The sequence below is a fragment of the Columba livia genome, chromosome 14, assembly GCF_036013475.1.
Source record: "Columba livia isolate bColLiv1 breed racing homer chromosome 14, bColLiv1.pat.W.v2, whole genome shotgun sequence".
NCBI lineage: Eukaryota > Metazoa > Chordata > Aves > Columbiformes > Columbidae > Columba > Columba livia.
In genome coordinates this window covers 17265045-17292855 of record NC_088615.1, presented here as the reverse complement: position 1 = coordinate 17292855, position 27811 = coordinate 17265045, and the positions used below count along the sequence as shown (strand labels likewise).

Below are 27811 nucleotides of genomic sequence, written 5' to 3'. Positions count from 1 at the left end.
ATGGAGCAGGAACACCCAGATGAGGTTACACAGGAAGGTGTCCAGGCGGGTTGGAATGTCTGCACAGAAGGAGACTCCACAACCCCCCTGGGCAGCCTGGGCCAGGCTCTGACACCCTCACCGGGAACAAGTTTCTTCTCAAATTTAAGTGGAACCTCCTGTGTTCCAGTTTGTACCCATTGCCCCTTGTCCTGTCACTGGTTGTCACCAGAAGAGCCTGGCTCCATCCTCCTGACACTGCCCCTTTCCATATTGATCCCCATGAATGAGTCCCCCCTCAGTCTCCTCTTGTCCAGCTCCAGAGCCCCAGCTCCCTCAGCCTTTCCTCACATGGGAGATGCTCCACTCCCTTAATGGCTTCCCTGATTTGCCCCCTTTTTTATTTTACATTTTATTTTTCATATTTATTTTTTTTCAACCCACCTTGGCTGGCACCTTGCAGGATGACAGCTCAGATTTTTCAGGCAAACAAAGGAGACTGAGCGGCGCGGTTGGCGTGACCCGGGACGGTGTGTGATGGCTCTGGACGTGCCCGCACTGTTTGCTGTAACTAAGCAGGTGCCGGCTGCGACTCGTGGCAGAGATAACGGGTGTGCGTGTCGCCCGGCCGTGGCACCTCGGTCGTGTGCTGCGTGTTGGTCTGGCTGAGTTAGTGCCTGGGATTGACCCTGTTGCATTTATCGCTTGTTTGAAGCTCCATGCATTCTGTTTTTTTTGCTGTTGTAACCCTAAATAGCATCATAAAGTACTCGGTGTTTCAACTTGCCGTCCCTTCTTGGAAAATGCTGATGAAGAGGCTGTGGGAGCTTCTCCATATCCTCCTCATGGGAGGACAGGCTTTTGCCAAGCAGATGTTCCTGGGCTCGTTGCTGGGCTCAAATGCTGTGGTCTGAGATGATGTACAGCAGGTAAGCACAGACACTCTGCTGGCACCTCTATTTAAATGATAAAATCTTTCCTCAAGTCACATCTTAGAAATAGCACGACAGAATCATTTTGGTTGGAAGAGACCACTAAGGCTGAGTCCAACCATAACTCTGGCACTGCCCCATGTCCTGAGAACCTCACATCTGTCTGTCCAGCCCTCCAGGGATGGTGACTCCAGCACTGCCCCGGGCAGCCTGTTCCAATGCCCCACAGCCCTTTGGGGAAGAAATTGTTCCCAGATCCAACCTCAACCTCCCCTGGCGCAACTTGAGGCTGTTCCCTCTCATCCTCTTGCCTTGGTCGAGTAACTTAACTCACAAACACCGTGGCCTTACCTTACCCTGAACTCCATGAGATTCTTAATCCTTCACACTCAGCCTCATTTCTCCTTTTTATTGCTGCTCTTTTTCTCCTGGCAAACTCGTCTTTCTGTGGTGCTGTGTGTGTCCCAGCCCTTGCCCTGCGTTAGCAGCCGTGTCTGAGCACAGACACCCTGGCTGGGCACCAAGCCTGTGTCCAGCAAGAGCTGTGGGACCATTTTCCCTGTCCGGGCGGGTGTAGGACTGGGGTGGGGGAGCTGGAAGCCTCTCGGGCCTCTCCAACCTCAGAGGGAGAATCTACCCGTGCAATCACTGTAAAAACTGCTCGGTGTTTCTAGGTTTGGGGTCTGTTTTGTCTGGCTCTGTGTTTCAACCTGTGCTGCTGCTTGTGATTTTTTGTTTGCTGGGAGAGGAGTTGGAGCTGGCGATGAGACCAGGAGTCCTCAAACCTCTTGGTGTGAATGGGATGTGCTGAATTCATGCCTTCTGCCCCTGAAGTGAAAGAGCCCAGACTGAGTATTCACACACAGAAAGAAACCCAACCCCAAAACTCCTTCCAAAGCAAGGCCACTGGGTGTCACATCCCTGCTGCTTTGCCCAGGAGAGGAGGGGATGCTGGGGCACCTCTTCTGGATGGGGACACTGCTCCCAGCAGGGATGTGGCACCTTCACCAAGGGTGCTGGGCAGGCTGCAAGAGACCCCTTGAGTGCCAGGGGGTCCTGGGGCAAAAGTTGCTGCTGCAGCTGGGGCAGCGGGAAGGGCAGGCTGGGGTCATGGGGGAAGCACTTGACACCCACCAGGAAGAGGAGTTTATCACCCCAGTGTGAATGGTTGGGCCAGATTTGGGCTTTGCAGCTGGGCACGAGGGGGTGGATGCTGGGAGCCCGGGGAGGGCGAGGATAAGGGACGGGGGGTGCGGGACCGCTGGGTGCCCTGCAGGGCACTGGCCACCCCACGGGTGAGCACGTGGCGTCGCTCGGTGCGGGTGAAAAAAGTACAGCCGGAAATAGGAAATAAACCGCTAGAAAGGGGGTGACCCCGGCAGTGAGGAGCTGCCCGCGCGGCCCCTGCGCTGTGCGGGGGCTCCGCTCGCCGCTGCCGGGGGGGGGCAGCACAGCCCCGGGAACGCGGCGCTGCCGGACCCGACCCGGCCGGACCCGACCCGACCCGACCCGACCCGACCCGACCCGACCCGACCCGACCCGCCTGCTGCCCCTGCTGCCCCATCCCCCGCCCCTGTCCCATCCCCCCCTGCCCCTGCTACTCCCCCTGCCCCTGCTATCCCCCTGTCCCTGCTATCCCCCTGCCCCATCTCCTGCCCCTGCTATCCCCCCTGCCCCATGTCCTGCCCCTTTTATCCCCCCCTGCCCAATCCCCATCCCCTGCTATTCCCCCTGCCCCATCCCCTGCTATCTCCCCTGCTCCATCTCCTGCCCTTTTTATCCCCCCCTGCCCCATCCCCTGCCCCATGCCCTGCCCCATGCCCTGCCCCATTTCCCCCAGCCCCATCCCTGCCTGCCCCTGGGCTGCCAGCGGGACAGGGCACTGAGAGCACTTTTATGTAGGAAGCTGCTATTGTTACGAGTTTTTGTTGTGATGATGATGATAAAAAGCAAGCCTCCCCCAGGAGATGAGGTGATGTGCTCTGCGATGCTCCAGTGTCCCAAGTCCTCCCCCAGGTGTCTCCTGGGGGCGCAGAGGGCTTGTCCTGCTGCTGTGACTGCTCAGCAGCCCCTGGGAAACCTGCTGGGCAATAGAGGGGACCCAGCACAGGGGAGGTGGGACATCACCTTATCGCAGTCCTCTCTTGCAGATTTAAGGCCAAGATGGGGGGTGCTGGACCTGCCCCCAGCCCCATCCTGGCAGGAGTGGACCCGCCAGCAGGAGGCACTTGGGGGCCGTGCAGCGCCGGGCTGGGGGCAGCCGGGGCTGGTGCCTCCTCCTGGGCCCTCACGCCTCTGCCGAGGTGCTGCTGGCACATGGGGGGCCTGGCCCTCGCTGCCCCCGTGCCCCACAGCCGGGCTCTGGCTCGGGGTGCCCCCATGGCACCAGCTCCCCCCTCCCTGGCCTGGCTTGCTCCATGTCCTTCCAGCTTGCGCCGTGAATAATTCACCACCTCTGTCCCCGTTGTTTCCTTGCAGGTATTTATAGCCTGTGATCACGTCTCCTTGGAGGCAGCTTGCTTTGCCGTGGTGTAAATTTAGCTCCCGCCGTCTCTTACATGTCATGCCCTCCAGTCCTTGCAGGAGCCCTTCCACGCAGCTCCTCGCCAGTGGGTGTTGGAGCCCCCATGCTCCCCCCTCTGCTGCCACAGCCCCGTGGCTGCCCCCATAGCTGCCTGCTGCCCACCCTGCCCCACGGGGCCGTCCTGGGGCGCAGCAGGGAGATGCTGTGCAGTGCCGTGCTGTGCCGTGCTGTGCTGTGCCGTGCGTCCTCCTCTCGGCAGCCCGGCCCTGGACGCCAGGACAGCTCAACTCGCCCCCGGCAGCTGCACGGGGTGACTGAGCCGTTCAGCTGCTGCGGCACGGGGGACGCTTTGAAATTCCTGGACTGCCATCTGTGCTATGCAAATCCCCCAATCTGACGGCTGCATGTTGGACCCGCTTCCGGACCTGGCGACGGGAGCTGTTATTATCTTGCTCCTCCTCCCTTCCAGCACCCAGCGGCAGATTTGGGGCAGCAGAAACATCGCCCTTCCCCACGGGGAGAAGCCTGACGTCCTTTGGCAAAAGGCCCTTGGTCTGCCCTGGCTGGGCCACGGAGTCAGCAGGGAATGTGTTGGCTGGGGGGCTTGAGGGGATGGTTGTGCCACTGGGTCACCGTGAGTCCCCAGGGTGCCGGGTCTGGTGGCTCGTACCGCGGTGCCCTGCGAGCCCCTGTGCTCCCAGGCAGGAGGTGTGCAGCCAGGGCTGGGGCCGAGGGGCAGCAGGGTCAGTGCCGGGATGGAGCCGGGCGCGGGGTTGCGTGGTTCAGCTGTGCTGTCCTCAGGTGTGCTCCGAGGGTGGGGACTGGTGGGGACTGACCTGCGCTTCACCAGGGGGACAGGATCCAGGGCTGACGGGTGTCTCTGAGCAGTGTTCCCAGCACCGAGAATTGGGCAGGAGGCGGGTGCAGCCACTGTAGCACCCACGGATGTCCTGAGTACAGGGTGAGTGCTGAGCGGGTGGGTGGCACTCAGGGCTGAGCTGTTGCCACAGGACACCCTGCTCCCCCACCCCAGGGACCCTGTCCCCAGCCTGGAGCTGCATGAACCACACACAGACACAAAAAAAACCAGAACCAAGCACTGTCCCCCCCCGCCCTTTCCTCAATGTGGAGCTGGTGCGCAAACACCTCCATGAGCTGTCCTGGCTTTTCCCCCAGCTCACCCTGAGATGTATTGGGGCGTGAGGCTGTATCAAGGGTGCTGAGGTGGCAGCGAGGGGCCACTGTCCCCAGTGTGGCCCCCCGCTACGTGCTCTTTAACCGCCAAGCTGGTGGGACGGTGTCCCCTGGCTGGGGCTGGGACAGCAGCAGCTCCCTGGGGTGACGAGGGAAGCGGGGGGCAGGTTTGCCAGCTCTGATCGGGGAAGGTAATTAATGAGCATCCTGCGCTGCTCCCCGCTGTGCCTCCATCCCCGGGGGACCCCTCGGCCGGCAGCGCGGGTACCGCCTGCTCCCGCCGGCGCTGGGGGCTGGGGGACTTGGCGGCACGGGGCCTCGTTAATATTTTAGGAGCTCTTTTGTCCACAGGGGATGAGGAGGCTCGCTCGCAATCGCCTTTCATCTCCATGAGGCCTCAGCATGGGCTCCAGCCTCTTATCTACCGCCGCCTTGCCGCTTCGCTACAGCCAGATTGATACGGGGCTTGGGCTCTTTTTTTTTTTCTGGGCAGGGCTGGAAAAAAAGCCTGGATGCTCCTGGCCAAAGGGCACCCGCAGCGGTGGCAGCTGCCGCAGCATCCCTGCCTGCCCCTGCCTGCACCCCTCCAGGCAGGGCTCTGCCAGGGGCTGGACATGCCCCCTGCAGCCCCGGGGAGGGCTCAGAGGTGGCTGCAGCGTCTGGACATGCGTGTCCCCCCGTGGTGGCAGGGAGAGGGGATTTGGGACGCATGTGCAGTGCCTGCGGGGTCCCTGACCACAACTGAACTGGGGTGGGATGCACTGGGGGCGGCTGCGTCCCCAGGGCTCTGCCAATGGGTGCACTGAAACAGTGTCATCCAGGGGGTGTCCAACGTGGCCGTGAAACACCAGCCCTGGCTGGGAAGGGGCAGAGCCGGGGCACAGCGGGGTTGGTGCGAGGAGGAAGAGGGTGATGAAGGAGCAAGTGGCTGGAGGGCGAAAGTGGGGGCTGAGCTGCACTTCTGCTCCCCACAACCTGGAGATCACAACCAAAGCTGGGAGAGCAGAGGGTGCCCTGGGAACAGGTCTGGCTCAGCTCTGGGGCTTTTCCCAGTCATGCCCCATGGATGGTCCTCCCTTGGTCCTCTCTCGGTCCTATCGCTTGCTCGGCCGGTGCCGGGCTGTCCCCAGCTCCCACACTCATGGGCTTGGCCCTTCTTGTCTCCCGCAGCAGCATTGCTCATGGTGCCTTTTCCTCAGTGCTTGTCCCAGATCAGCAAGTGGTGTGGGCTGTGCTGGGTCCTTGCTTGGGGTCCCTGGGGGCTCTCCAAGTCACCCACACCCATGCACGGGCTCTGCTGTTTTCAGTGTTGCATTTCTCTTCCTGGCTCTGTCCATTGTCCATCCCTTGTGTCACTGAGGAACAATGGAGCAGGAGTCACCTTGCCCTGGGAAAAACCCAACCCACATGCCTGGCCAAGTTCAACTGTGGGGGACGGCCTTGGCAAGAACAAGATGTAGCTGCCCATGTGTCTGTCCCACCAGAGCCAAACCCATCTGTCCGTCCCTTTGCACAAGCAAGAACTTGGGTGCTGGGAGGAGATCGTGCTGATGGACTTCAGGGGAGTTTGCTGGCTGTGTCCTGCCAGTGCTGATGGCTTCTTCCCATGGGAAAAATCCTCCTCCATCTCCTTCACCCAGGGATGCACACCAGGGGTCAGAGCTCCTCCATCCCGCAGCGGTGGGGAACATGCTGTCCCCAGGGATCCGAGCATCCCTCCTGCCGCTGCCGCGCTGCCGGCTCGCCCCAGCTGGCAGGCCCGGCTTGGGGACCGGGGGATGGCTGGCGCCTGCGCTCAGCAAGGCGGTGAGCTCACGGGTTTAATTTTCTCAAGGCTTCGTTTGGCTCTGACATGTGATCCTCGTTACAGGAAGGACGCGGCAAACGCGATGTCCCCTGGGGCTGGCTGGCTCGACCTTGTGGGAAGAGGTAAGAGCACATCATAGCTTTTCCGCCCCACTGGTGTTGCTTCCAACAGCAATTTAATATCTCCCTGATAACCCAGGCTGAGTTTCAGGCACTGTTAGGAAAAAAAGCAACAAAGAGGCATCCGCTGACAAGTACGTGTCCTCAGCTGAGGTCCCCGGGTGTGGGTGTGTGTGGCTGGCCCTGCACCGTGGCCCGTGCTGCCCATCACCAGCCCCAGGCCTGTTCTTGTCCCCTGGCAGGGAGCAGGTTCCCTGGCCAGGGATGTGATGCCCTCCTGGAGTGGCAAGTGGGGGCCATCACCTGCCGTGCTTGGTGGATGGGGAATGGCCACTGGCCCCATCTAGGACAAGGTGGGAGCTGTCACAGCTCCAGCCCACCCCGTGGCAAAGCTGCCGCCACACCCCAGCATCCTGACCCCGTATGATCCCACCCGGCTCCCACCCCGGGGCAGCTGCTGGTGGGGGGCTGGGATGCTCCTGTGGGCTTTGCCCAGCCCCGGGGCAAGTGCTGGCTGCACCGGTGCTCCTGCACAGGCAGTGAGGATGGGACTCACCTTTGGGTGCAGCGGGGATGGGACTCGCCTTTGGGCGCAGCAGGATTTGGGACGGGCTCAGCTCGCATACACAGCCCTCTGAGCTCTGCTCTCCAGGCTGGTCTGGCCAGACACAGCTCTCCAGGTCCAGGTCTCTGACCATGGCTCCCCAGACTCGGCTCTCGGAGCTCAGTTCTCCAGACTCTGTTTCCCAGGCTCCTTTCCTTGGATTCAGTTCCCTCTGCCCACCTCTGTGGGCTCTCCGGGCTCCGTGCCTTGGGCATGGCTCTCCAGGCTTTTCAGGCATGGCTGGAGGTCGCTCTCCATACTCGACTCCCCGGGTACCCCTTTTGGAGGTGTCTCCCCAGGCTCGGTGCCTCCGTGGTGGTTTCCCAGCAGCTCCTGATCTGGGCTCCCCAGCCAACCAGGTGCCAGCAGAGGGCCTCCCTTACCAAACAGAGCGTTGCGCCGCCACCAAATTATAAAACACATTATCTATTTTGCGAAACTTTGTGCGAGTACCAGGAAATGGGCTGGAGTTTATTCTCCTCCAGAAGACCGGAGACAACGTGTTCCCCCCTGCTTCTTTTTTTGATGCCGGCACTCGACATGCATTAAAGCCGCGGGAGTGTTCATCATTAAAATGGCAATTGTGAAGCGAGGCAATAAATTTAACATCATAAAAGGCACTGGGAGGGTCTCGTTCATCTGTTGCTCTTCAAAGGAAAGTGTTAGTTGCTTCCAAAATAAAATAATTGGGAAGAAGCAGGTGAGAGGGAAACGGGTGGCAGCGTCCCCGCCTGCCGGGGTGCTGCACGGAGCCAACGTGGGGCTTTGGCCGGGAGACGTGACCCTTGGGGCTGCACGTCTGGGGCTGCTGGCGGGGGAGCGCTGAGGCTGTGGCTCTGCAGGTGTTGGGGACATGTGGCTGCATCTCTCGGGGTCTGCGCGTTGCGGGGGGACAAGCAGAGGAGCGAGGGTGTTGTGAACATCCCCCCTTCTGTGGGTGCGATGGCCCTGTCCCCAACCCAGCCGGGGTGAGGGGGACAGGGAAACCCATCAGCCAGGGTGGCAATGGGGAGGGACCCCAGCTCTGCCCTCAGTGGCTGCGGGGCCAGGGGATCCCCCGGGATTGGGGCTGCTCTGTGCTGGGAGCACCCGGCTCCCACCGCCGCCCCGCCGATGGCCATCGCCCCACGCCAGCCCCGCGGTGGCGTCTGCCGGCAGAATGAGCCGTCGTATGGGAACCGTTTGCTAAATAATTCAGGAGATTTCTTTTTTCCTTTTTTCTTTTTTTTTTTTTTTTTGTTGAGAAAGCCGGTTTGCTTGCTTTTTTTTCCTTTAAGGTCGTAGTATTTTCCAAGCTGGGTTTCGAGCGGGGGGGCGCGGACACGCTCAGGCAATACCGCCATGTGTTTACAGCTCCGCTCCCGGCGTTATTTAGGGATTGTAAAACCACAGCGGCTCACTCGCTCCCCCTCGCTCGCCGCAGCCAATTTTTTTCCTCCATGTGGCTCTCGCTGCAGCGGCAAAGGTCAGCCCTGCTCCTTTGAAAGCAGCACCCCCCTGTTATCAGATTTAGGAGTCCTGGGGGGAGGCTGGAGCTGAAATTCAGGCAGAGCCAGCTGGCTGTGCCCCGGAGCGGGGGTGCTGGTGCTGGCCGGGGGGCACAGTTGGGCTGGAGGGTGGGATGGATGGACGGGCGGATGGATGGATAAAGGGGGGGGTTGCAGCAGGGTGAGCCCCCGTGCCTGAGAAGCGAAGGGACAACAGAGCTGGGGGGGCTGACAGCAGCGAGCGTGTGAATAATGGGGGCGAAGGTAATAATACAGCTGATTAGAGGCGGCTCCTGCGAGGAGATGCTGAGCGGCCTCGGGAGGGGGTTATGCTGTGAGATAAAAATCTCTGCCAGGGTGAGGTGACCGTGGTTTGGAGCCCCACAGAGGACGGCTGGGGGTGGCGGCAGAGGGGCGAGCCCTACAGAAGGTTGGGGGTCACAGTGACGGGATGAACCCCACAGCAGAGGGATGGGGCACAGAGAGGGGGCAGCGCCCACGGCAAAGGGCTGGGGACCGCGGCAGGGGGCTGGGAGTGGGTGGTCCCCTGGGGTGCTCTGCTCTGGGAACAGGGCAGCAGCCCTGGGCAGTGGAGGGGAGGTTCGGGAGAGGGCACGCTCCCCATGGGGACATGGCCTTCAGTGGGGTGATCAGGCAGAGTAGTGGGTCCAGGGGGGTCCCTGGGGAGAGGGAACAAGGCAGGAGGGAGCAGAGAAAGGGGTGAGGGCAGGACCCGGCCATGGGGCAGGACCCAGTTGTGGGGCAGGACCCGGCTGTGGGGCAGGACCCGGCTGTGGGGCAGGACCCGGCCATGGGGCAGGACCTGGCCATGGGGCAGGAGGTCCTGGCAGCGCTGCCGGCAGCCCCGGTGCCGCTCGCTCCCGGGAGCCGTTCCCCGCTGGCCCTGTCCTGGCCCAGGCGCCGCCTTCAAACTTTGCCAGCGGATGGTTTTTAATTAAAACCAGAGGACGTTGCTCTGCGCCCCGGCCCTTTGGGGATGACCACTGCTCACATCCTCCGCCTTTGGTCTTCCTGCTGCACAGCTTGACGCAGGGAGATGAAAGTCCCCCCCGCCAAAAGAGCACCAGAAGAAGGGCGGTTGTAAAATCACGTCGCCGAGACGTCCCTGGCCGAGGGTCCGGTGAGGTGCTGGCTGCCCGGAGCCACGGCCGGGCCAGCGGCAGCCTGGGGAGCGGGGCTGTCGCCTTCAGCCCTGCTAAAAATAACAGCTCGGAGCGCGGTGAGCGCCGGGCGCCTAACTGGAACCAGCTTTCCAAACTCCCAGCTGGAAGCGGCTCTTGATGCCTACACCAGCCTTTCTGGGAAAGAGCAATTAAAAATAGCGAAGGACTGAAAGCGCCATCCCTACCGCCCGTCCTGCCCCTGCCCGGGTCGCACACGGGGAGCCACGTCTGGGGGGGCAGCCGTGTCCCCTTGCTCAGCCTGGAGAGGCCAGCAGGGCCTGGAGCAGCGGAGATGATGCTGCAGGAGTGTCCTGGGGGGATTCAGCTTCCCTGATCATGGGAGAAGGGGTGCAGCAGAGCCAGAGCCCCCCCAGAGAGTGTTGCTGGGGCTATTCCACCCTTCTCTCCTGCCAGTTGCCAGCAGCCAGCTGTGGCTGCACCCAGGCTGGAGCTCAGAACAGCAAAAGGCAGGCTGTCCTGGGGGGGTTGGACAGAACAACACCCTGCAGGCCCCTCCAGCTGTCTGGGGTGGGAGAAAGGCTCTGGGGGGGACGCAGGGGGCTCAGAGCAAACCACAGGGCTCCAGCCGACCCACCCCCACGGGCTCCAGCCCATCCTCTGAGGCTCAGCCCCCACTTCCACGGACCCCATGGCTGGGGGTTGCTGACCCCCGCTGAGGCTGGCGACAGCCCCACACATCTGGCCGGTGCCACCTGCCCGATGCCCTGTGCCAAACTTGTCACCTCTTTGGCCAACCTGCCGTCGTGGGGCTGCTGTCCCTGCTCCCGCTGCACCCCCAGCTCGCTCCCCATTTCTCCCCGCTCTGACCGCTTCGCCTGTCCCCAGCCAGGACCAGTTTGGTCCCTTGGGGTCCCTTAGGTGGCTGGGCACCCTCCCAGCGCCAGGGCTGCTCTGGGCACCCACGCTGTCACCCCGAGCCACGGGTCGCCTGCCAGAATCTGCCTGCGTTTCCTTCCGCCTCCCTAACGAGGGCAAACGAGGCCAGGGCAGAGCCCCCGAAACTCCCCCAGCGGCGGCTCCCCTGGCGTTCGTTTCCTCTCCGCTGCATTCGTCTCGTTACGTCCTAATTCCCTAACGAAGGGCCATGAGAGAGGAAGTCTTGCGGAAGCCCGTCCTGGCAGCACTCTTCCTGCTACCAACCCGCGCTTCAGCTCCGGCACAGCGTGGTTTCCTCGGGATTGGACAGGACAGAGTTAGTGTATTTGGACTGGCGCAAACCACCCGGCTCTCCTTCCCCTCTGCGCTGAACAGGGCCATGCTCATTCTTCTTCCCGTTTCGCATTTATCAAGGTCACAAACAAGGATGTCCCATGCCTTGCTCCAAAATACTGACAAAATGCTCTTTTTTTCCCATGCCATCAGTATGCCGTGGGTTTTGAGGTGCCTCTGAGCACCCCAAGAGCTCCCCATGTGCCGAATCTGCCGGCTGAGCCACAGTCCCCCTGGTGCCTGCAGGATGGCGTTTCGGCATCATCCTAGGACAGCAACCCTCCCATCTCAGCGGGGTTTCTGAGCACCAATGTGAACATCCACCATCACCAGTTCTCCTCAGCAGTGTGCTGACGCCCTGATCGCCTCTTCGTTACTGCTGCTGGGAAGAAACCCTCACCCTTTTTCTCGTTCCCATGGCCCGGGAGATTCCTGCATCCCTTGGCTTCCCTCAACAACTTCCAGCTCCCGCAGACTTCTTTACCTCCCTCATCACCCGATACTGGCCTCCAGATCCGTGAGAAACAGGGTGACAGTCCACGCGTGGGGGCTGGAGGAAGGATGGATGAACAGACACCACCGAGTTTGTGCAGCTGGTGAGGAGCAGATCTGCCGTGGCTTGGCATGGTGCTCAGCCCGGCTGCCCGCTGGCCATCCCTGCCAGCTCCAGCAACGGACGTGATGCCACCTCTTGGTAATAAAATCCTTCCTCCACACATATACATACACAATCAGGGACGGGACTTTTATCGTTGTTTTTTCTTTTAGAGCCAGCCATGTCCATGCAGTGACACTGGAAACATCGGGCAGACAAAGCAGTGTGGCTGGGTCTCTGTCACGCTGTCCTGGCAGGGATGGATGTGCACATGAGCGGGTGCAACTGGGTTGCGTGTGGGTAAAGAGTTTAATGGTCTAGAACGCTCCTTTTGGGACGTGTAGAAAAAAAGCAAAGCTTTGCAAAGTGGCAAACATGGGGGTGTCTGCCGTCTGGGAGGCAGCCCCGAGATGCTCCTGCTCGCTGCTCAGCAGCTGCGGCAGACCAGCAAAGCTCTTGAGAAGATGAGGATCTGCCCTGCACCCTCCTGAGGGCGTTTTGCTTCTGCAAAAACCCCAGAGAAAGCCCAGGGCTGGGGCTCAGCTGGGCAGGGGTGTCCTGAGGGGGTGCGCGCAGCAGTGATGTCCCACACGGTCACGAGGGTCTATGGAAAAGGGGCAGCTCATGGTGGCTCCACCTGGAGAGCAGCTCCGGAGCCTGGCAGAGATTGAAAAGGGAGATGGGGCTTCTCCTGCCTCCTCTGCGCTCGCTGCTGTCCCGGGCAGGGCTGGTTGAAGGCAGGTGGGCGCAGGCAGGAGCACAGCAGGGGTGGGGGAGCAGCCTGGTGGGTGCCCAGCTGGTGCGTGGGCCCACGGATGCTGCACACAGGAAGGAGAAATGGGAAAGCGGCTTCTTCACATCCCTGGGCTGTGGGTGCTGTGGGAAGGCAGGAGGGGGGCAGGCAGAGGGGCAGAGCCTGGGGGAGCCCCTGCCTTGTGCCCAGAGGGGACAGAGAGCCCATGGGGCTGGGCAGGTGGAGGGCAGCACTCATGGGGCTGGACTGGGCTCCACCGGTGCCCATGGGCATTGCCAACGCAGTCAGGCCAGGAGCAGGACTCTGCCAGTAGCCCACAGTCCCCACCAAGGCTGGTCCCAGACACAGACTAAGCCCCTGCACCCTCCAGCCCAGGAGGGTCCAGGGGGATGAGGTGCAGGCAGGAGCCCTTTCTCCTGGAGCCATCGTCCTGCTCGGCCCAGGGAGGTGCTGGGACCTCCCAAGGGAACAGGCATTTTCAGACCTCCTGGGTTTGGATCCTGACTCCTGATGGACCTGTCAGCTTGGGGCGGGGGGACAGAGCTCCATCTCTGCAGGGCTGTAGTGAGAGATCAGTTCCAGACTGCTGGGTATATGCTGGGATGATGAATATATGTCCCAGAGAGGGGGGCATGTTGCTAATATGGATCTGTTTTTCTATACACCCACATGTCCATCTTTCCCCTCCTCTTCAGCACCGGTTGTTTCCCTGACTGAAGATGATGGCTAAAGACAGACTCCTCCATTGGCCCATGAATGCCCATACCCACGGGGACGGGAGCACTCATGAAGAAGCACAGCCAGCTCTCTGGTGACCACCAGAGCTCAGCTCTTCCCAAGGATCAGCTCTCTGGCTGCCTCAGGAGCAAAGACAGATGCCCAGAGAAGCCTGGGTGCTCCTCACTATGGTGGTCAACAGCTGGAGCTGGGCCTACAGCGGTCCAGGGGCTTGCATTTTGTGTTGAGAAGACATCCAACACCGAGAACACATCCAGCATACCTGGGACATGGACAGAGTGCCACTACAAGATGAACACTCAGCGATACCTTCATGTCTTTAGAGTTGCCAGCTTGGGTCCTGGAGTGTGTCACCACATCTGCCTTGCTTCGAGGAGCACAAGGAGCAGGAACCTGCCACCTCTCACCGGTGGCTTCTGCACACAGAAGAGCTGGTCCCCTGGGGCAGCTGTTCCCAAGAGCCACTGAAATGCTGTGAGTGGGGTCAAGACGTGGGCAACTACGTGTCAGGGTGGCATCTCCTGGAGCCAGTGGCCGATGGAGGGTGGACTGAGAGTGAACTGTGAGCTGGGCTTGACCAAAAGGGGTCATTTCAATGAGGTGCAGGGAAAATCAAGCCTTATGACCACAGGAGGCAGTGGGAGAGGGTTGCGGAGGAGCAGCAAGGGAGGGGGTGGCACCCTGAGAGGAGGAGCCTGTGCTGGTGGGAGGTTGGAGTGGTGAAGGTGCCGCAAGGTGTGTTTAATTCCCTGGGTGGCTTCAACGAAGGACGCCCTAGCAGCACGGCACAGTTTCGCCCAGCTGCGCTTGTCTGCAATACAGCCACCCCTGCTTCCCCAAAATACTTGGGAGGGCTGGAGTAGGCCAACTCCACCACCCTCATCGATGCTGCAGGGAGCCTATTTTAAGCCTTGCTAACGTAGGAGGATTAAATTTGGCTGGCTGAGACACGTCCTGCTCCCAGCTGTCCCCCAGCCTCCCCTGAGGTTGGCAGCTCTGCTGCAGGCTCGGCTCATGATGCAGGAGGCTGCCCTGCACCCCCGGGGTCGGCCGCCCTGCCAAGGGGAGCCCAAATCTGGGGCATCTTCTTGGCTGCAGAGGCACCCGGCACAAGTTGATGGTAAAAACTCTTCCAGGCATTGGCATCAATGGGTTGACCGGTGGGAAGCGATAGGGGATCAACCCCGGTGATACAGATGGGTCTGAAGTGTGCAGAGGTCTTCAGCACCATGGTCCCCTCTACAGGGCCCTTACTGGGGGAGCGGGGTGATGGGGGAGTCCAGGCCTTCCCCTGCTGGGGCAAGGGCAGAGAAACACCCCTGGGGATGCCTGCCCCTGCCTGTCCTGCCTGCCCCTCTCCTTCCTGTTCCTGCCTGTCCTGCCTGCCAAGGATGCAGGTGCCCGGGCAGCCCTGCCGAGACCAGCTTGGTGACCCAGCCCCACAGGCATTGGGCTCTCCGCAGAGTGCAGGTCCTCTTGCTTGCCCTCGCTCCCCCAGCCCCCGCATACACTCTGCGTTCCTGGTCAAGCGTGTTGTTTTATTAATTTATGGAGTGCTTGTTGCTGGAGGCCTTGCAGAAGAGCCTCATGGAAAATTGCATTTTGCCTGCGCAGATTTATCTGCCCGCGCCTGCCGTGTGTATTTAAGGGAGCGTCACACCCAGCCCAGCCGTCACTGGCTGCGTTACCAAACGCCGTCTGGAGCCTGGGCAGCGAGGGACAAATGTTCGGCCGGAGGAAATGAGGCAAGTGGCGGAGGGGAGAGCGCTGATTTACACGTGGCGGGGCAGACCACCGCCTCCTCCCCAGCACCGCACCGGCCTCCGCCGCTGGTTCCTGCTGCCACGGGGAATGTCACTCGATGGCTCTTCCTCCGTTTGTTCATTTGGAAGATGGGGGGTAATAATACCCGTCACCTATTCGCGAGGCTGTTGTGAATTTTCATGAGCTACCATCTGAACGGGGCTTTGAGCAGGAAAACTGCTGTATCAGCTCTAGGCAATGATAAACAATACTCAGCATTTACATATTCAAAGCACTTTGATTAACTCTTGGGGTTTTAAGGACTTGAGTCGATTCCCACCCGAGTGCAATAGCAGCTGGACGGGGTGAGCTGGGGGAGAGCTGGGGCTTCACCCCCCGGCCAGGGCCAGGGGAACCCCCACCACAGTCGCACAAAGCACCTCCTGCCTGAAATCCCTGCATGATAAAGGAAAAACAAATAAGGCTCATCCAGGCTTGCGGAAGGGGTGAGATCCCGCAATGCGAAGCGGGAAGCAGGCGCAGAGTGAGGAGTTTCGTCAGTTTTGCTGCAAAAGCTGTAACCAGGTGTTAAATAGCTGTGAAATTCTAACTTGATTCATGCAGGAGTTGCCAAATAGATTTTACTTTTCCTTCTTTAAAAAACAAATTAGAGAAAGACGGGCCTATGCTTTCCCTGAGGCAAAGCGCTGCAGATACCGTGTGGCCTCCTCCCCAGCTCAGCTGCTAATGCCACAGGGGCAAAAAGCGAAGGAGACCAAAGCCAGGAAAATGATTTATCATTTTACTCAGCAGATTTTTATTCTTTCTTACCAAGTCTTTTCAGTCCTCTGATTTTAAATACCACCCCTCCCAGTCCAGCGGATGATCAGTCTCCCCCGGGGTGCTTGCTGCAAGAGGATCCTTCAGCATTATTATTAAAATCACTGCCAAACAATAGCAAAACCTGGTGAAACTTTGGTCCTGCCGAACCCAGCGACTTCAGGCAGCGGCCGGGGGCTGCCTGCGCAGGGGAAGGGGGGTGTCAGATCCCAGGCTAAAACCCTGCCTAAGCGCTGCCGAGCCGCCCCGGCAGCTCCTTCTGCCATTAATTAAAGGCGCTCTCGGAAAAAGTCTCTCTCCCTGCTCCAGCGTTGGGGGAACAGCCGTTATCCCGCACCGCACGATTTCAGCGCATCCCCCCCACCCCGAGGCAGGCAGGGACGTGCTGCTGCGACGTCCAACGCTGTTTTACGGAGCCACCGTGTCCCTGGCCCCGACAATCCGGCACCGGCTGGGAAAGATAAAGGGCAGAGCCACAGCCATCGCTCCCGGGCGGCTGCGAGCGCGGAGCGGGGCTGCGCTGGCCGCGGCGCATGTGCACTGCGAGCCAGGCACTTCGCTTTCCTATATTAAAAAAGGTTTCCCCGCCGCCAGGAAGGAAACTTTGGGCAACGTCCCCTGTGCAGCAGCCTGAAAGCAGCAGCCGGAGCGAAGCCCTTGCCAGCTCCGGGGACGGCAGATGCTCAGAGCTGGCAGGGATGGGGCGAGCGTGGGGGTCTGCACAGGCACAGCCGCTCGGGTGCTTGTCCCAGCGCTGGTGGCCGGTCCTGGAGCTCTTTGTGCGCGGTGCTGGAGACACCTGCGAGGAGCCGCAAGGCCCCGGGTTATGGAGCGGGACCAGCGGGAGGGCCGGGTCCTGCTGCCGCGTCTGAAACGACTCCGTGGATTGGGGGACCCCAAACGAGATGTCCCAGCTTCCAGGAGGAAGGATCTGGCAGGGCACTAGGGTAGCCCCGGCTGGGTTTGGAGTCCGGGGCTGATCCCGTCCGTGTCCCGCTGGGTCACAAGGACACGGTGATGGGGCAGCATCACCCCAGCAAAACTCACTGGAGTCCCAGGGGCCCGTGTGTGTGTCCCCCAGCCCCCCAAACGGCTCCTCCGGGGCCTGGCAGGACACCCCCGGGGCCGGGCTCTTGCCATTCAACCCCTGCCCGGTCCCGGGGTTCACGCATCGCCCGGGACACCGGGCGGCTTCCCGCTGCCCCCGCGCCCTTAGCGCTGCCCCTTCCGCGGGGGCGACGCCGGGGAGGGAGATGCGGACGGGCCCGGGGGAGCCGCCAGCGGGCTCCGGGGCGATGCCGAGCGGGGACACCGGGGAGGACCGGGACGGGGGGGCCGGGAGGGTGGAAGGGGAGGTGGGTCGGAGGGGGGGAAACCGGGGTGCCGGGTGCCTGGTGCCGTGCCGCGGTGCCACCCGCGCCGCGATCGATCCGCATCGACCGTCCCCGCCGCGCTGCTCCACTTTCCAGCCAATGTCAGGCGGCGGCGGCGGCGGCCCGGGGAGCCCCGCCGGTGGCACCGCACCCGCCTGGCGCGCCGCCCGCCCGCGCTGCCCCGAAGAGCCGGCCTGGACCGCACCGCGCCGCGGAGCGCACCGCCCGGCCCCAGCGCCGGAGCCGGGCAGCGGGCGGGGCAGCGGACCGGGAACGGGACCGGGCGCAGAACGGGGAACCGGGCACGGAACCGGGAACAAAACGGGGCACGGAACCGGGCACAGAATGGGGAATCGGGCACAGAACCTGGCACCGGACTGGGCACTGCGCAGAACACCAAACGGGGCACCGAACCGGGCACAGAACCAGGAACAAAACCGGGCACGGAACCGGGCATAGAATGGGGAACTGGACGGGGCACAGAACTGGGCACTGTGCTGAGCACCAAACTGGGCACAGAACAGGGGACAAAACCGGGCACAGAATGGGGCAGAGAACCAGGCACCAGAACGGGCACTGCGCTGAGCACCAAATGGAACACCGAACCGGGCACAAAATCGGGCACAGAACTGGGCACAGAATGGGAAACTGGACCGGGCATGGAACTGGGCACTGTGCTGAGCACCAAACGGGGCACCAGGCTGGGCACAGAACCACGTGTCACACTGGACACTGCTGCAGCAGGCACTAACCTGGATACCAGAACAGGCAAAGAACTGGGCACTGGGCCAGGCACTGCTGCAGTGGGCGCCAAATGGGACATCGAACCAGGCAAAGAACTGGGCAACACAGCTGGCAGTGCTGAGCAAGGCACTGAACCAGGCATGGAATTGGGCATCAGGCTGGGCAGCATCATGCCAGGAACCAAACCGGCACTGAATGAGGCACCAGATCAGGCAGGACTGTGCCAGCATGGAACTGGGCAGTGTCACACCAGGCACCAAACCAGAAACTTAACCAGGCACTGTGCTGGGCGCAAAACCTAAGTGAACACTGTCCTGGGCAGCACCAAACTGGGCACTGCTGCACCGGGCACCAACCTGAACACAGTGCCAGGCAGCACCACACCAGCACCGATGTGGGCAGTGCCGTACTGGGCACTGCCACAGTGGGCACTGCACTGGGCATCACTGCGTCAGGCACTGCCAGGCTGTGCTGCACCAGGCGTAGCCGCACCAGGCACATCCACTGCGTCGCACTGGGCGCTGCACTGCGGTGGGCAGCACAGGGGGCACCACTGCACCAGGCACTGCACCGCTGCCCTGCACCGGACCACTGTCCCACAGCATCACCCTGCACCAACACCTGGCACCCTACACCACTACACCAACTCTGCACGATCCCACTCTTCCCCCCAGTCCCACCCCAGCACTGCACCTTTCCACTCAGGGTGACGCTGCGCCAGGTCTGCACCCTGCTGGCCTTCACACTTGCTCCCTGTGCCAGCAGATCCCTGGGAAGGTGCACGTGTGCCCCTAGAACACCAGCACCGCAGCCCTGTCCCCTGAGTACCCACGGGGGACTGCTCCTGCACCCAGCCCTGTCACCCTGAGAGCCTGTCCCAAGGGTGCAAGTGTCACCTGCCACCCACGGTTAACTGGGTACAGCAGCAACAGGTCTGCCATCCCTGGGCTGCCAGGATGGGCATAGCAGTGCCCCACCACACTCATGCCTTTGGGATTTTGGAACGGGGACTGATGCATGGAGCTGGAGGCTTCACCCAGCTTTACCCCTGTGGCCCCCACAGCACGGCCAGGCCTGTTGTCCCCCCCAAGTGCCTGCAGCACCAGGAGGGTGCTGCGACCATCGTGCAGCTGCAGGAGGATTGCCGGCTTGCGTTATTTCCGTGATAGCGCCAAAATATGTCCAAACACTGCCTCCATTATCTCCTCCTCGGTGCTCAGCGCAAGTGGGAGAGCGACCCGGGCATGTTTTGAAACGCAGCCTTTGCGCTAGGTACACAAACCGGCGACTTTAGCCTACCACGGAAACGCTCGCCGCCGACTTAATAGAGCAGCTTTTGATTGTGTGCGTAACGCTTTCGAAACCCGCCCGCCACTCGCCTCAACCGCTTTACAACCGGCAATGCAAACAGTTGAAAAACAAGGCTGGCCAGAACCTGATTTGAAATCAGCTCCTAATAAGGGTCCCACCGGAGGAGCTGCGTTTCGACCGTACGTTAAGATGAGAGCGCTAGCGATACGTTTTTCAAGGCATTCTTTGTGAAAAAGCTGGGGAAGAGAGATTTTAAAGTACCTAGTGTCACAGCACAGGCAACTTCAGAGGACGGTTTTAAGGAGCAGTGAGTAACTGGAGGGACCAGGAGAAGTGTTGGGAGCAGCAGGAAAGGGGGGAAGCTGGGGTGTCTCAGGGGCAGTTCAGAGCCCCTGTCCCCACCACCCCACCACTTTGGGCTGGCATCGCCCATCTCCCGCTGAGATGTCCCGTGCTGTCCCCAGGGCCAGTGTCCCTGTGTTGCTGGGGACAGGCTGGAGAGGCTGACTGGGGTTCATTGCCCGTGGGGGACACGCCAGCACCCCGGCAGCGCGGGGAGCGCTAAAGATCACATAGTCTATTGGGTAAGTGCTGTGTGCAGCCAGTCTTCCCAGTGAGATGGCAATGGGTGCCAGGAGAAGAGGGCAGCGGGGGGGTGGCGGGTCCCAAAGGTGGGTTGAGCACCCCCAATGTGCCACTGTCACCCATGCCTGGGGCCAGGGCAGGTGAAGTCAGGAGCTTGGGGTGGCTCTGGGAGGTGACTCAGTTTCCCCGCAGTGATGCTGGCGGGGGGCCCCGCTGGCCGGGCGGCCGGTGGTGGTGGCGGTGGTGGCCGTTGGGCTGTCAGGCGGGCGGCTGCAGAGGCTTCCTGTTTCTGCAGGATCCGGCTGGCATTGTGCCGCACAGCGAGGGGGGCAGAGCCTCTTCTTGCACCTGCCCAGAGCATCTGCTAGGGAGAAAATCTCCATGGCAACTCCGCCGGTTCCTCCATCCCTGTTCCATAGGGGACAGGGGGCTCTGCCTCTGTCTCTCCCCATGCAGCCGGGATGTCCCCACGGTAGGGACAGGACACTGGTGCCCTGGGAGATCGGCTTCTGGGCAAGGACAGCTTTGCTGCAGGGCAACATGGAAGCCTGATCCCTCTCTGAGGGGGCTTCTAGGTCTCAGACCACCAGTGACGGGAGGTGAGATCTGGGATCCACCCAATTTAAGCACCAGCTCTGCGCTTTGCTCGCAGCCTCAGGGAAGGCAGATGGTTTCCCATCTTCCCTGACACATCCCACCAGGACACTCCGAACCTCCCTGTGCCTCGGCTGGAGTTGAGACCTTTGCTCTTTCCAATGTCTGTGTGAGGGAGTTTTGAGGAGGTGGCATGAGGTCCAGCAGGGCCAGGGCTCCTGAACCTGGAGCTGCAGGGTGCAAAGTCCATGTCGCTCATTTGGGCACCGTCCCCTGAGGCTCCTGATGGGGACTGCTGACCATCACGAGCAGCCCCAGCACCTTCCCCTCATATGGGTGCAGGGGGAGAGATGGGAGGTCCTCTCTTGGACACAGAGGTCCTTGAATGTCTGGTGTCCCTCGGGATGCTGAGCAGTGTGAGCAACCTCAGCCAGCTCCCATGGACCCTGAGCACCCACCGTCTTGCTCTGCCCTTGCTGCAGGGGCTCTGCCGGGGACCGTGAGCTGTGGGGACTGGAAGGGGCCATGGAAGAGGTGGGAGGAGATGGTTTCCAGCCAATATTGAAGAGGAAAGGGAGGGAAACGAAGCTGGAAACAACATTCATGAGCGCTATGGAGACTCTCCTCACATCATCTGGCTCTGCCTTCTATAATGGTACAGATGCACCAAGGGGCACACTGGGTTTTTTTTTTGAAGGTCTGGAGCGACCCAGTGCCGTGCAAATCCTCTCCTGTTTCCAGGAGCAACTGGGATGCTGGGGGAGAACCCCATCTCTCCGAAGGCCACCAGTCCCACCAGAGCCTCAGGTCTCACCAGTGACCAGTAACTGGATGAGGAAAGCGCAGCCCTCAGTCTGGGTGAGGGTAGGACCGTTTTTCCAAGTGTAGACAGGTTGTCCCACTACAGCGAGATGCCCAAATGTTTTGTTTCTGCTGCCAGGATGCTGCCAGTCCTCTGGACGAGAAGCAGCCTCTGCCCCAGAAGGTGTGTAAAGGGAGGATAAAGAGTGGGACAACTGAAGGTGTGCCCTCTCTGTTTTATAAAGGTGGGAAACTGAGGCATGGGATGATTTAGGGACTCAGTCAAGCCATGTGTGACACGGGTGGTAACTGATGTCGCATGCAGATGGCCCGAATCCCAGGCTCTTTTCTGAATCACTGCTGAATTTTCCGAGAAGCAAAAAATAGCAATTTTTGATTGCCTCTGAAGTACCCGTTGAGGATGCTGCGCCCTCAGGAAGGAGCGAGCGGTTAGTGGAAAGTCTGCCAGGGCAGCGACCCGAGTGCAGGGAGACGGTCCAAGTGTGGAGGAGCAAGGGACAGAGATGTTGTCCTCCCCAGGGCCATGCTGGAGATGAGTATTTGGGATCACCTGTAAACGGGAGCACGTGTCAGCAGCCACATCGCCATGGAGATCTGCTACGGCACATGGTGGTCCCCTTCCAGGAGGTCATTCATGCCTGGAGAGTTTGGTGCAGCTTGAACAACCTGCTGGTGCCACGTGTCAAGAGGGTCCTCGTTGGGACAGTGTCTGTGCCCATGCCAGGCTGCCAAAGCAGCACCAAAGTACCACACCTGGCATGAGGACCTGGGTGCTCTGGGACCTGTAAATCTGACCCCACAGCCAGGGTGTTGCTTGAAGGAATCTGGGTTCCACCTCTGGGCGGCGTTGATCCCTTCCTGGGGACCTTGCTGGTGGGTTCGAGCCGGGTGCTGGGGACTGGGTGTCCCTTTTCCCAGCTGCTGGTGAGACACATGTGCTCTCAGCCTGGCTTTGCCCCATCCTGGCTTACGTGCCAGGTGGTGGAAGAGTTTGGCCTTTGCTGCAGTCAGAGGGAAGCGCTTGTTGAGAACTGGCCATGTGTGAAGACAAAACGGAGGGAATGTCACGTCCCGGCGTTGCCGTCGCCAGGGGCAGCCGAGGGGGCTGGGACCACTTTGGGGGTCAGTGCTGCATGAGGAGCTGCAATGGGCTGAAGTTACCAGCTTCACCCCTCTCAGACATCTGCTGTGTGGCTCGTGCAGAGCAAAAGGACCCCAGGATGTCCCCAGGGGTGTCTGAGCCCCAAACCCTCCCGCTTGCCCCACTGTGAGGGTTGTGTCCGTCTGTCCCGCTGTGCCAGGACCCCAGTGGAGGTCCCCAGCTGCCTGTGGAGGGTCACATCCTGACCAGGTGCTGGACTTCTCCAACAGGTTGAAGTGGGGAAGAATCGCTTCTGAAAGCGAGAGGTTTCATGAGCCGCCCCAGGGCTGGGTGTCACTGGGTCGGGTGGCTGGTGTCCCTGAGCTGGGACAGTGCTCCTGGCCCAGAGGAGCTCGACCGCTTGGGATCTGGGCAAGGACTGGACAAAATGTGCTCATCACCTCGATTTGGACCAGAATCTGCTATTTTAGTCACTGTGACCTGACGCTCTGTAGTTGCCCTTGAAAACAGCCGCCGGGCAGTGGCAGGGGCTGGGTTTCAGCAACGCCTCCAAACCCCAGCTGTGGGAGCAGCACCACAGGGCGGTTCCACGGAGAAGCCCCGAGGACGAGCGTGGAACAGGGTAAAATGTTCGATCCAGATAATGCCAGAGCTCCGGGTTCTTGCGCTATGTGAGAACAGGAAAAGATGGCCAAGTCCAAGGGAACGATGCTGAAGTCATCTGCGTTAAAAATGGCACCAAAATCAGCCTTTTCCTGTGAAATAATTTGGCTGGAATGAAATTGTTTTTCCTGATGGCAGCCAGCTCCTTCAGGGGTTAACTGCAGCCCTGTCTAGAGAACTGTAAAAGGTGTTTCCGAAATATTTCCACTGCCCCGTTGTTTTTATGGCCAGGAAAGGCAGGGCAGGCCCGCCCGGGCAGGAGGGGGCTGCTGCTGGCTGCGCAGATGGAAACCAGGTTGGGGAGAGCTGGGGGAATCTCAGGCTGGGCATCAAGTCACCGGCGGTAGGGGTTGCAGGGAGAGACCTGCCCCATGGGGGTGACGGATGGCCCCCCCTGGATTGGGACACAGGGTGAGGCTGCTGGGATGGAGGTGATGGGGTCAGCTCTGGCCAGTTGCTTCCAAGGAGGGTTATGGAGGGTCTGGAGACCCTGTGGATGGGGTTTTTTTTTGGGGGTTGTGGAGTCACGTTCAACCAGTCTAATTCTCCCACCCTTTCCCGGTGTTGATGGTTGGGAACTTCATGAGTCTCAAACAAGGGAAAGGATGGAGAGAAACCACCCTGCCGATGGTGGATCTCAAAGTCCAAGGGGGTAGAAGCACAGAGGTCTGCAGATCTGAAGGCCACGGGAGATGCTGTAATGCTGTCTGGGTGCTCTCCCACACGTGCCCTGGGCTATTTGACTTCATTGGGGTGCCCTTGGGTCAGGCTTGGACACGTGCGGGAGGCAACAGCCTGAGGGACACAAAGGCTGCTGGCCCTTGGTGTGCTGGTCACCCTGAAACTCATCCTAAAAACCACATTGCAGAGAGCGTGGCCAGCAGGCAAGTGTTGCTCTGGCCCATGCCGAGCACCCAGGAGGTTCCCCCTGCCTTGTCCCTCCTTCCAGCCACCTCCAGCACTTGCTCCCTCCCGCTCTCCTGCGCAAGCCTTGGCTGTCCTGCTTCCCTGCCTGCAGGCCAGACAGCCTTCCAAGTGCTTTGTGCTTAAGCTCAGGCCCAGAAATTTGTGTCCAGACTGCAGCAAAGAAGCAGGAGCCAAGTTTGATTTGGGCAAAAAGTATATTGAATTCCCTGAGCTGTGCAGCACAGGGCGGTCCCAGGGAGCCCAGCTGGGATGGCGGTGGGCTGGGGGGCGGGTGGGCTCCGGGCTGCACTGTACCTGGGAAGGGGCATCCCAGGCTTAAGGATAAATGGAGGAAAGAGGTAATGTTTAGTGATGGGATTTCTGCAGCCCTGTGGCCGGGGCCGCCTTGCAGCCACGTGCATGGGTGGCTGGCAAGAGCAGGCGTTCTGTGGCCACACTCACCAGGCTGGGTTGAGGGGAATTTTTATTTTCACTCTGAGCCTTTTCTCACTCTCAGAAGTAATGACATTCAGGACCCAGCATTAATGCACCATTAAGACTGCAAATTTCAGCACACAGACATCAGGAGATGCAAATACTCGGGGCTGCTGTCAGCTGTGCCTCTGCTGTGACAGCGAAGGAAGGGGCTGGCATGTGCCTGACCTTTGCTACCGCCATGAAATCCCCAGTGACGCTCAGCTCCTGGCTCTCGCCTCCCTCCCCAAACCCTTTGTCTTCCCCCACCTCTGTCAGGGCCCACACCCCCTGACAGTCCTGGCGGACACATGGTGGCACAAGGTGGTGTTTGCACTCATCTGTGCCCATCCATGGAGAGTGTCCCTTGCCTTGGGACCCCGTGCTCATACTTGTGTCTTGGGGTGTGCCCAAGGGTTTCCTGGGGAGTGGGATGGGGGGAGGCAAGCTGTGCCGCAGGTGCTTGGGCTGTGCAGGGCTGTGTCCATCCATAAGCCACCAAAGGTGACAGCCTGAGGATGAGGAAGAGAGGGGCTGTTGGGGAGGATGCTGCAGGAGCCCTTTCTGCAGCCAGCAGGCACTGCCTGTTCTACCTCACTATTGTGCTGTGCTCTGCTGGCAGGGACCTGCTTTTCCATAAATTTGGGTGGAAGGGAGAGTTTGGCAGAGCCCTGGGCTGCAGGGGAGGATTTATGGCTGCTTCGTGTTCTTCTTGCAGGGCTGAGGCTCCTGCAGACATGCCCAGCGAGAGGACAAGGAGAAGGAGGAGGAAGAGATGGAGGAGGGAGTCCACACTGGCCTCTGTTCAGGGAACAGGGTCCTAGTCCCTGATCAGGGGAGCGTGGAGGCTGGACCAGGCAGGACAAGGAGGGACATGGAGCAACCATGGTGCTGGGGGGCCAGGGCAGGGCTGGGACCCCCGTGCGGGGCTGGAGGTGGGTGATACTGCCCAGCGTGGGCCACACACTGTGTCTCACAGTGATGGGGAAGCGGTGAGGAGACACCTCATCTGCCTCTGGGAACCAGCGACATCTCCCAGCTCCAGCCTGGCCACCTGCCTCGGGGCACCCGGAGTACCTCAGTGCCTGGAGCATCTCAGGCAAAGCCACTGGCTGCTGCGGGTCCCAGTGACGTGCACCGTCCTCCTTGAGCAGGCACCAGCATGCTCCTGGGCATGTTTGCTGACAAAAGATGGGTTTCTACCACCAGCCCATTGCCTCCTGCATGGCTGCCAGCCTGGGGAGTGGTCCTGGGTGCTCCCCCACCTCAGGCAGTGCACGTTCTTGCATCCCTCCTGGAAGACATCGAGCCCAGGAAGCATCTGGGGCTGGGTCGTGGGGATGAAAACATGCTCTGATAGCTCCAGCTCCCTCTGAGGTGATGAGTTGTGTTGGCCCACACTGCTGGGAAAGGACTTTTTCCCTTTCCACTGAGGTTTCAGTTTCCCAGGCAGCCTGAAGTGGCACCGGAGCCTTCCCGGCGGAGCCTCGTGGCTCTTCATTCTTCCCGTCAGTCCTGCCCGCTCGCTTTAACTTGAAACAATAGTCGCCCGAGGAGGGAGGCGCATCTCAAATGTCCCTCCTCTCTCCTTTGCGGCGAGTGCAAAATAGGTTTCGGCCACATTTCCAGATGGAAACGTGAGGCCCGAGGATGGATAAAGAGTTTTCTTAAGGCTTTGGAGCAAGGTGTGGACAGCGCTCAGAATAGCATTGCGAAATCTCAACTGCCAAGCCCTTAGCCTAACCAGAAGGTTATTCTTCTTCCCTTATGCTCATACATATCCATTAGGATGAGACCATATGTGTGAGATGTAGATGAATTTCTTTCCTCTTGACAAGTCCAGTTGGTCTTCCTAGGTAAGGAGATGGTGGTCTGTTCCCATCCAACTCTAGCCTGGCTCTTTGCCGCGATTTCTTGGGTTGCGTTTGCCCCAGAAGGAATGGAACTACGAGTCGGAGCTTCAGGCCTCGCTCTTCTCCACCCTCCGGGGCTGTTGATGCCAGACGTTCCCAGGGAGCTGCAGACGTGTCCCCTGAGTGTGGGGACCAGTGAGTGCGGGGAGGAGAGTGGCAAGGTGGGATGGGGCAGTAGGGAGGAGCTGCGGGCTGGTCCCCAGTAAGGACCCGTCTTCCCAGCCAGGTTACAGAGGCTTCCTGGTGAAAAGGCAGTTTCTCCGACAGCAGGAGAAGTGGGCAAGCGCACCCCAATGCTCCTGCTTTGCAGGTGGCTGCATGAGGTGTCTCCCAGTAGACCTTGATGTGACCCTTGCACATCTCAGCTTACCCAAGAATTTGGTGCTGCTCTTGTTGAACTCTGATGTTAAAGGGTCCCTTGACGATGAAGCGAGGAGAGATATCTTGGAGGTTCCTTTGGTGGTTAAGGATGTGATGTGAGAGACATGCAGTTTTTGCTCAGCCCCTCAGCTTCCTTTCTGGAGGAAGAGTCACCTGGACATAACGAGTCCTTTTGACATCTTCCAATCCATTACAGGCTGCAGATCAGCACAGAGGTGGCATCAGCCTGGATGATGGATGGTGTTTAGGTGATCAAGAGGGGACAGCTTCCTATACCAATAGAGTCGGATCTGTCAGCTTCTTTCAATACCATCGATCACGCGTTGCTGCTGACGTCTTTTACAGGCAGTAAATGGGAGCAGAGAGGAGCGCGGTGGGTTTGGGGTGCTGCTCCAGGTGTAAGAGTCAGGGGAAGATTTTGCCTGAGGTGGGGGATCTAGGCAAAGGACACCAACCCAAGCAGAGAAGGCAGTGTTGGAGAGTCCTTTCTGCAAGGAAGGGTGTGCACAACTCACATCCTGGCTCCCCGGTCAACGTGTGTCAGTCACAGCTCAGCTGCAGCGGCATCACTGGGAGGAGGGGATGGGAAACGGGGGGACATGCATCCAGGTGGGACCTCACATTATGCACCTTTTCTCAGGGCCTCGTGAGCGTGGGAGGTGACAGAGCATCCTTCGCCTGCCAGACTCGGCCTCCCCCAGACTTTCTCACTGCCAAATGGGGTGCAACCTGGGCGGTCACGGGGGGACCTGACCTGCCCCCCCAGGGATGCAACAGATGATGAGTGTTTTTCATGGGGAGTCTCGTAACCCTCAGGGTTAAGCTCTGCTCCAAGGTTGCCCTGCTTCTGTGTCTCCTGGGAGATTCACCTCTTCAGAGCATCCCCTGGAGCTGGTGTCCATGCTTGCAAGGGACTTCTGGTGGGCCAGCTCCCCCAAACTAGGCCCTGCCATGGTGCAAAGGGATCCCTGTGAAATGGAGATGGTGACCTGCTTAGGGAACCTTCTCCTGTTCTGGTGGGACATTGTTGGCTGCTGGACACCAATGTGTCCAGGGGGGTGCTGCCGTGATCCAGGTCTTATGCTACAAGCTCCAGGCCATTGCTTCTCTGTGGCCTTCACCAAAATGCAAATGTGCTCAGATGAGACTCCCCATCACCCTGGGGAAGGCAGAGCCCCGAGGCTGCGGGAAAGCGCCTGGGCAGGACCTGGGG

General features: G+C 60.3%; 1 long non-coding RNA gene across 1 annotated transcript; it reads left to right on the top strand.

Moving 5' to 3' along the window:
* The first annotated feature begins 2725 nt into the window (after nt 1–2725).
* LOC110359647 (uncharacterized) lies at nt 2726–15844 on the top strand. The gene is made up of 3 exons (XR_010466218.1): nt 2726–8624; nt 11214–11754; nt 13105–15844. It is a non-coding gene; the product is annotated as an uncharacterized LOC110359647 (long non-coding RNA).
* The last annotated feature ends 11967 nt before the right edge of the window (nt 15845–27811 follow it).